Here is an 8,092-nt window from a genome sequence, read left to right as displayed (position 1 = left end):
TCATCTGTGCCATGATTTAACGGGCAGGGCTGTTTTCTTCTTCAGTGGGACATAAAATAAAGGTGCGTCTTTTTTTTTTTTTTTTTTTGAGACAGAGTCTTGCTCTGTCGCCCAGGCTGGAGTGCAATGACTCGATCTCAGCTCACTGAAACCTCTGCCTCTTGGGCTCAAGCAATTCTCCTGCCTCAACCTCCCGAGTAGCTGGGATTACAGGCATGTGCCACCATGCCTGGCTAATTTTGTAGTTTTAGTGGAGATGGGGTTTCTCCATGTTGGTCAGGCTGGTCTTGAACTCCCGACCTCAGGTGATCCACCCACTTCGGCCTCTCAAAGTGCTGGGATTACAGGTGTGAGCCACCGCGCCCGACCCAAAGGTGCATCTTATATTTGACGGCGTCTCAGAGTCCGTGGAATACAGTGACAATTAGTTATGTGGCAGGATGTGTTAGAAGGTGAGAAATGCTATGGAAGGAAAAAAGAAAAGATGATGCTCTCAGGCTGGGCGCGGTGGCTCACGCCTGTAATCCCAGCACTTTGGGAGGCGGAGGCAGGCAGATCACCTGAGGTCAGGAGTTTGAGACAAGCCTGGCCAACACGGTGAAACCTCATCTCTGTGAAAATACAAAAATTAGCTGGGCGTGGTGGTGCGCACCTGTGATCCCAGCTACTCGGGAGGCTGAGGCAGGAGAACTGCTTGAACCAGGGAAGCAGAGGTTGCAGTGAGCCGAGGTGGCACCACTGCACTCCAGCCTGACCCGCAGGGCAAGACTGTGGACTGTGTCTTAAAAAAAAAAAAAAAAAAAAGAAGAAGCTTAGGGGCAGTTCTGGGTGTCTTGGGTGTCTGGGATATAAAATCCCCCCACGATGGCAAGTGCACAGCGGCTTGTGCCTATAATCCCAGCACTTTGGGAGGCTGAGTGGAAGGATGACTTCAGGTCAGGAGTTTGAGACCAGCCTGGGCAACGTAAAAGTGTGTCTTTTTTTTTTTTTTTTCCCCAGCAGAACACATCTCTGCAAAAAATTTAAAAATTAGCCAGGTAGGCCGGGCGCGGTGGCTCACGCCTGTAATCCCAGCACTTTGGGAAGCCAAGGCAGGCGGATCACGAGGTCAGGAGATCGAGACCATCCTGGCTAACACGGTGAAACCCTGTCTCTACTAAAAATACAAAAAAATTAGCTTGGCGTGGTGGCCGGCACCTGTAGCCCCAGCTACTCGGGAGGCTGAAGCCGGAGAATGGCGTGAACCTGGGAGGCGGAGCTTGCAGTGAGCCGAGATTGCGCCACTGCACTCCAGCCTGGGCGACAGAGCAAGACTCCATCTCAAAAATAAATAAATACATAAATAAATATAATCCCAGCACTTTGGGAGGCTGAGATGGGCGGATCATGAGGTCAGGAGATCGAGACCATCCTGGCTAACACGGTGAAACCCCGTCTCTACTAAAAATACAAAAAATTAGCTGGCGTGGTGGCAGGCACCTGTAGTCCCAGCTACTTGGGAGGCTGAGGCAGGAGAATGGTGTGAACCCGGGAGGTGGAGCTTGCAGTGAGCCGAGATCGCGCCACTGCACTCCAGCCTGGGCGACAGAGCGAGACTCTGTCTAAAAAAAAAAAAAAAAAGAAAAAGAAAATTAGCCAGGTATGGTGGTGCACATCTGTAGTCCCAGCGACCCAGGAGGCTGAGGCAGGAGGATCACTTGAGATTGGGAGTTCGAGGCTTCAGTGAGCTATGATCGTGCCGTTGTACTCCAGCCTGGGTGACAGAGCAAGACCTTGTCTCTAAAAAAAAAAAAAAAAAAGAGAGAGAGAGAAATCTTCCCCCGTGTAATAATGGTGAGCTCATAGAACGAACTGGTAATGGTGAGCTCATAGAACAAACTGGAAGCATGGGGATGGTGGCTCTATGAGGCTGCTCTGGGGAGCTACTAGGTCTCCTTGAAAGATTTAAATCCCAACAGGTGAGTTTGAGAGGCTTTAGGGCTTGAGGTTTGTGGTTTCTCTTGTGGTCTCAAGTCCCGTTGATGGAGATGATAAACCATGTGGCTGCAGACCCTTGGAATATCGTATCATGGCCAGGAGGAAGGTGGATCGTGGGGAAAGGCAGACTCTGCAATCAGACAGGTCTGGCAGGAAATTCCAGCTATACCTATTCCCTGCTATATGACCTTGAGCGAATTATGTTCCTCCCTGAGCCTAATTTCCTGGCTGGTAGAATGGAGACCATATCAGCTCTTGGGGCCAGGCATGGTGGCAAACGCCTGTAATCCCAGCACATTGGGAGGCCAAGGCAGGTGGATCACCTAAGGTCAGGAGTTCGAGACCAGCCTGACCAATATGGTGAAACCCCGTTTCTACTAAAAATACGAAAAATTAGCCGGGCGTGGTGGTGCACACTTGTAATCCCAGCTGCTCGAGAGGCTGAGGCAGGAGAATCTCTTTAACCCAGGAGGCGGAGGTTGTAGTGAGCCGAGATCGCGCCACTGCACTCCAGCCTGGGCAACAGAGTGAGACTCCGTCTCAAAAAAAAATATCAGCTCTTACCCCATAGCGTGGGTGTGCAAATTCAATGTAAGCATGTAAACTCTCAAAAGAAGCACTGTGCAGAGTGCCTGGACCACAACAAAGGTTTGGTAAATGTTACCAGTTAGGGGCTGGAGTCTTCCTTTTTGCCTAGGATCTACGCCACTGTCTGCCACCTTTTTCTGTGGTATCAAAAGCCTCCATTCCTGTTGTATCTGTCAGGACAGGCTTGGTTTTGCTGCAGTATCAAACAGCCCCTATGTCTCAGAGGCTAAGAACATCCAAAGTTTATTTCTCACTCACATTGTATATGCAATTGTGACCTTTTGGGCCAGGGCCTTGAAGATTATCACTTCCCTCCAGGACCAGGCTTGATGGAGCAGTCACTGCCTGGAACTTGTTGATTTCTGCGGCAGAAGAAAATAGGGCTCTGGAGGGTATTTCATTAGCAGCTAATTTTTGTATTTTGAGTAGAGACAGGGTTTCACCGTGTTGGCTAGAACCCATCCTACATCCCCACTCAATCCAACTCATCACAGAAGCAAGGAAGTTCAATCCCAAACTGTGCTCATGTAATAGCATTAGCTATGACATCCACCAAATCTCTTTGACATACAACCCTAAGCACTTCTTTTTTCTTTTCCAGGGACAGGGTCTTACTCTGTTCCCCCAGGCTGGAGTGCAGTGGTGTGATCATAGCTCACTGCAGCCTTGAACTCCCGGCCTCAAGTGATCCTCCCGCTTCAGCCTCCCAAGTAATTAGGACCACAGGTGCACACCACCATGCCCAGCTAATTTTTAAAATTTTTGTATAGGTCAGGCACAGTGGCTCACGCCTGTAATCCCAGCACTTTGGGAGGACAAGGAAGGCAGATCATGAGGTCAGGAGTTTGAGACCAGCCTGACCAACATGGTGAAACCCCGTCTCTACTCAAAATACAAAAATTAGCCAGGCGTGGTAGCACGTGCCTGTAATCCCAGCTACTCAGGAGGCTGAGGCAGAAGAATCACTTGAACCCGGGAGGTGGAGGTTGCAGTGAGCTGAGATTGCACCACTGTACTCCAGCCTGGGCGACAGAACAAGACTGTGTCTCAAAAAAAATTTTTTTGTGTGTGTGTAGAGACAGGGTCTTGCTACGTTGCCCAGGCTGGAGTGCAGTGGTGCCATTATAGCTGACTGCAGCCTCATCTCCCAGGCTCAAGTGGTCCTCCTGCCTTGGCCTCCCAAGTACCTGGGACTACAGCCGTGTGCCACCACACTTGGCTAATTTTTTATCTTCTTGTAGAGACAAGGTCTCACTGTGTTTCCCAGGTTGGTCTCAAACTCCTGGCCTCAAGCAATCCTCTCACCTTGGCCCCTCAAAGTGCTAGGACTGCAAGTGTGAGTCACTGTGCCTGACCAGCATTTATTTCTCCTTCTCACATCTGCAGATCAGCTGGGCTCAGTTCTACCCTGTGAATTGGGTCAGGCCGGGTCCATGTGTTTTTTATCTTCCTTGGATTAGTGGCTGTTCAAGGCATTTTTGTCCCAGGGCTAAAGGTTGGAGCAGGAGAGGTCATGTGGAAACATGCAGTGACTCTGAAGACCTAAGTGCAGAATTGGCACACGGTCACATTCCCTCACACTGCCTTGACCAAAGCAAGTCACGTAGCTGGGATGGCCTCAGTGGGACAGGGAAGTGTATTTCTCCCATAAACTTTGGGAAGAGGTTGAATGAAATTTGCTGAAGAATAATCTAATCTTCTATGTTTCAGAAGGTAAAGATCAAGAAATATTTGACAAGACCACTATTAATTACCATGCAGACACCATATACATAAATATCAAGTTGTAAGTGAAAAGTCCAGGGGTATATGGACTTCAGGAATGGCTGGATCCAGAAGTCCCCTTTTCTCAGTGTCTCTGCTCTGTCTTCAGGCCCTTACAAGACGGCTGTAGGTTTGAGTCCAGCAGGGAGAGCCTGCATTTTGATACTTCCTCTTCAGGTGTCAAATCTCTCAGATAGCATGCAACGAAGAAACAGCAACCTCTATCGCTTGATTGACACATACAATGAGCAAATTACAGGCTTCTTACCCACTGTTCCTTTGCACTCTCCGTCACACTGAGCAGCTCATCTTCTGCAGAACAGGCTCTTGTTTCCACAGGTTCCCCCACTCCCTGCGTTTGCTCACGCAGTACCTCCCCACCGTGTTCCCCAAGGGAGATCAGATTATACAAACTAAGGATCACAAGGCTCCCAGGGGGCCAGGCTGGAGTTCTTTGTATGGATTCCTTATTCTGCAGCCTCTTCTCAGATCCGCCCACAAGTGCATTTGCTTGGACCCAAGTCCGCCAGGCTGGAATGCGAGCCTCTTGGCTGAGGTCAGAATATGAGGGCGGCAGGCAGCATGGAGTTTGTTTAATTGATTTGCGCTTAACTGGCTGCCTTCCCGGATGGGTCCTGGAGGAGGGGGCAGCGTGGATTCTGGACCTTGCCTTGGGCACTTTGCTGACTGGCACACCTCCCCGGGTCCAAGGATGCTGGGATTCTGCTCAGGCTCAGTGCAGAGCCCAGCCCTCTGGAGGGATCCTAGGCTAGGGAGAGAAAGAGCTAGACTCAGGCACTCCCAGCCTCAAGCACCAAGGGCTGGGCAAGAAGGCATGACACAGCAGTGAGAGCACCTTATGGGGAGTCCAACAGACCTGTGTTCAAATCTCCGCTTGATCACTTATGCAGTATGACCTTAGCTGAGCCACTTCAGCTTGTATGCCTCAGTTTCCCCATCTGTGTAAATGAAGGAAGACACAGCATCTAACTCACGGGGCTGTTGCAAAGAATGAACACATGACAGCAGGGGCTGGCGGCAAGTTTTTTTCTGTAAGGGGCCAGAAAGTCAAAAGTTTTGGCCAGAAAGTCAACTCTGCCAGTCGTGTAAAAGCAGTCATAGATGATAGCTGAGCAAATGAGCATGGTTGCGTGCCAGTAAAACTTTATTTGTTGACACTGATATTGGAATTTCATATTTTCATGTGTCCCAAAAGACAAGTTTTTAACTTTATGTTTACTATTTTTTTTTTTTTTTTTTTAGAGACGGGGTCTCGCTCTGTCACCCAGGCTGGAGTGCAGTGGTGCCATCATAGCTCACTGTAGCCTCGAACTCCTGGGCTCAAGGGATCCTCTCCCCTCAGCTTCCTGAGTAGCTGGGACCACAGGCTCACACCACTATACCCAGGTAATTTTTAAATTTTTTGTGGAGATGGGGTTTTGCTATGTTGCTCAGGCTGGTCTCTAACTCCTGGCCTCAAGCAATCCTCCTGCCTCAGCCTCCCAAAACACTGGCATGACTACAGGCTTCAGCCACTGTGTCCAGCACCACAATATTATTTTATTTTTTCAACTATTAAAAAAGTTGGCTGGGCATGGTGGCTCACGCCTGTGGTCCCAGCACTTTGGGAGGCCAAGGTGGGCGTATCATGAGGTCAGGAGATCGAGACCATCCTGGCTGACGCGGTGAAACCCCGTCTCTACGAAAAATACAAAAAATTAGTGGGGCATGGTGGAGGGCACCTGTAGTCCCAGCTACTCGGGAGGCTGAGGCAGGAGAGTGGCGTGAACCCGGAAGGCAGAGCTGGCAGTGAGCTGAGATTGCACCACTGCACTCCAGCCTGGGTGACACGGCGAGACTCCGTTTCAAAAAAAAAAAAAAAAAAAGTTAAAAACAGGTGTTGGACTGTATTTGTCCCCGGCTGACTTCTGAAGTACAGCATTTACAAGAGCACTTAGCACATAGAAAGTGATCAACAAATACTACTGCTATTATTATTCTTGTTTTTGATCCAGAGTCACAAAGGAGACCTCAGAGCCAGGAAGTGAGAGCTAATAAGGACCTCAAACATCCATTTTACAAATGAGGCTGCTCCCCTTCTTAGCCCTGCGGCCTGGAGAAAGTGGTTTCACCTCCCTGAGCCTCAGTCTTCCCATCTGTACAATGGGTACAACATCACCTCCCTAAAAGGCAAAGTAATGACCCATTCCTCCACTCTCTTGTATTATCACTCTGCTCTCCTGGTGTGAACATACATCTCTTCTTCATGCTTCTGGGCCTTTGTTTTTGTGGTCTCTCCAGCCAGAATCTCCTCCCCCTTCTCACCCATTGGCTCTGTCTCAAACTTGGGGATCAGCACAGAAAGTGCCTCCTCCAGGATGCCTTTCCCAACCCCACATTGGATCAGGAACATTTTCCAACCTCCGTTATCACAGCAAATGTCACACTAGGCTGGGGGTATCTGTGCTAGACATAGAAAAATCCAGGGCTGGTACTTTTCTGGGTACAAGGCTGGGCAAAAGCAGGGCACCAAAAATATACATGGAATTTAATGTCTTTCTTTTTCCCTTCCTCCCAATTCCCAATCTCTCTTACTCTCAGCTCCTTCTTCCCCCTTCCTTTTCTTCCTTCCCTATCTCCCAGAAGCCCCTTGGGGCCCAGAGCCATTGAAAACTCTTGCTCTCTTTATCTCCTGTGGCAGGCAAATCCTAAAGTGGCTCCCATGATTCCTGCCTTCTGGTGTTCACATCCTGTGCATAATTCCATACTCTTGAGTGTGGGCATGACCTGTGACTTGTTTCTCATCAGTAGTATATAGCACAGGTGACAGAATGTTGCTTTCATGATTATATTACCTTACATAAGACTCTAGATCTGGCTAGCAATCTCACTATTCTTTTTCTCTCTTACTGGCACATGGTCACATTGTGAACAGCCCAGGGTGGGGACCACATTGCAAGGAACTGTGGCCAGCCTCTTGAAGCTGAGAGCAGAATCCAGCCAACGGCAAGAAGCCAGGCACCTCAGTCCTGCAGCCACAAGGAAATGAATCCTGCTAGCAACCCAAGAAGGCTTAGAAATGGATCCTTCCCCAGTTGAGCCTCTGATGAGACCATAGTCCTGGTTGACACCAAAACTGTAACCTTGTAAGAAACCCTAATGCAGGGGCCCCAGCTAAGCCATGCTCGGATTCCCAATCCGTGGGAACTGTAAGATAATAAATGTGTTGCTTGAAGCTGCTAGGTTTGTGGGTACTTTGTTACACAGCAATAGCTAATGGATACACCTCTATTTAAACATTTCCTTCAAGGCTCTTCTACAGCACAGGTGCAATCCAAGGAGTCCCAGATCTCCCACCCGATCTCCCTGGGCACCACCCTCATGAGGCCCATGGCCATGGGGTGAGGTGTGGCTGCCTTGGGTCTCTTGTAAGCAGGGCTGTGCAGCAACAGCCAGAAAGGGGTGGCCAAGGACATGGTGGCTCTTGTCCCCAAGCCTGTGGGATCCAGACCACCTGCCCCTGGGCAGAAGAAAGCAGCAGGACTATGGGACCTCATCCTAGGCAGGGGCTTTTCCACGGTCGCCCTGGCTCTTGGGATGTGTCTGCCCTGGACAATTGGTTCTAGTGTGGGACACTTATAACTGTCATTGACTCATGAGATGCCTGCCATTCGTTGGCCCAGACAGAGAATTCAATCATACTGAAGAAAGAAAAAAATTCATTCTCTTCTATTCTCTTTCCATTCTGCAGAGCCTCTAGCCA

General features: G+C 49.4%; 1 long non-coding RNA gene across 2 annotated transcripts; it reads left to right on the top strand.

Moving 5' to 3' along the window:
* The first annotated feature begins 1,868 nt into the window (after positions 1-1,868).
* LOC129020318 (uncharacterized) lies at positions 1,869-7,564 on the top strand. 2 transcript variants are annotated; one of them, XR_008495793.2, is made up of 5 exons: positions 1,869-1,958; positions 4,276-4,459; positions 5,593-5,736; positions 6,345-6,524; positions 7,265-7,564. It is a non-coding gene; the product is annotated as an uncharacterized LOC129020318 (long non-coding RNA). The 2 variants fall into 2 exon arrangements; XR_008495794.2 differs by lacking the exon at positions 4,276-4,459.
* The last annotated feature ends 528 nt before the right edge of the window (positions 7,565-8,092 follow it).

This window comes from Pongo pygmaeus, chromosome 20, assembly GCF_028885625.2.
Source record: "Pongo pygmaeus isolate AG05252 chromosome 20, NHGRI_mPonPyg2-v2.0_pri, whole genome shotgun sequence".
Classification (NCBI taxonomy): Eukaryota; Metazoa; Chordata; class Mammalia; order Primates; family Hominidae; genus Pongo; species Pongo pygmaeus.
This window is presented reverse-complemented; position numbering and strand designations above follow the sequence as displayed.